Genomic DNA, 1,310 nt, shown 5'->3' on the forward strand with positions numbered 1-1,310 from the left:
GGAGCAGGAATATAATGAACTCAAGGCTGGCTAAGCCCAGAGTGCATGCTGTCTCCACTATAGCATGCCATTTTACTGGCCTCATATACTTAATATATAAAGAGGGCTTCTATATTAAGTTGGGAAAGGCCAGTAGCTCATTCCCCTTCCCCTACTACCTGGCTTTTTAACCACAGTCTCTATATTTAGACCAGCGACTCCCAACTAGCATGATTTGGCCATCCGGTTGACATTTGGCAATGTCTAGAGTCACTGTCACAAATGAGGGGGGCGGTGCACTGTCACCCCATGGGTCAAGGCCAGGGATACTGCCAATCATCCTATAATGCCCACAACAGATTCTCCTCTCCAAAATATCAATCTTGTTTAGCCTGAGAACAAACCCATGGCTTTAGACAAACTGTATGACTTCTTAGGGGTTGGACAATATTCCATGGGTCCTTTACGTACAGAATTCGGTCCACTCTGTCTTCAGTCAGTGGTACAGCCTAAAAACACAAGCATACTCCTCGGCGGATACTCCTCGGCGGCATCCGAACATCTCTCTTCTATGAGAATGCTTTGTGGGTAGTAAGACTCAAGTTAAGAAGTACTAGTATAGTGATCAGACAAATAATAAACATCACAAAATGCTAGAATAACTTTGCAGCGGACATACCCTGTATTTGTCTAAGGCAATGACTGATTTTCAACCAGGGTGAGAGGCACACTGGTGTGACATAAGAAGATTTTAGGTGTGCTGTGAAAATTTTTAAAGATCATTAATTGAATTATTTTCAAAAGAAGTTCAAAGCACAGTAAGCATTTTATAACCCCCCTTTTTTTTTTGATCAACATAATTTAAGTGTGCCAAGGAAGTTTAACTATAGGTTCAAGGGTGCTGTGAGATTAAAAAAGGTTGAAAAACACTGGTTTAGGGAATCAGGGGACGCTGTCTTCATGAAAGTTGTGATGATGCTTGACCTGAGACAAAGTGCAGCCAGGCATTCTTCAGGCGTACCAGTGAGGGGGCAGGCATTCCAAGAAGAGTCAACAGCACATGCTATGTCTCGGTGATGTGAAAGAGCGTTGCTCGTTTGGGAACATGGGCAGTTCCAAGGGCCTGAAGCGCGAGGGGATGGTAAGACAAAAAGCTTGGCAGGTAGATGGGAGTCGAAGCTTAAAGGGCCTTGTGTGGAGCTTTAGTTTTGCCTTCTGGGTGACAGGGAGCTTGCTGTACTGGCTCTTAGTTTCCTTTTAATAAAGGTATAGTTGGCTTGGCGCCTGTGGCTCAAGTAGCTAAGGCACCAGCCACATACACCTAAGGTGGC

This window comes from Otolemur garnettii, unplaced genomic scaffold (assembly GCF_000181295.1).
Source record: "Otolemur garnettii isolate 467f Iridium unplaced genomic scaffold, OtoGar3 scaffold00016, whole genome shotgun sequence".
Taxonomy (NCBI): Eukaryota; Metazoa; Chordata; class Mammalia; order Primates; family Galagidae; genus Otolemur; species Otolemur garnettii.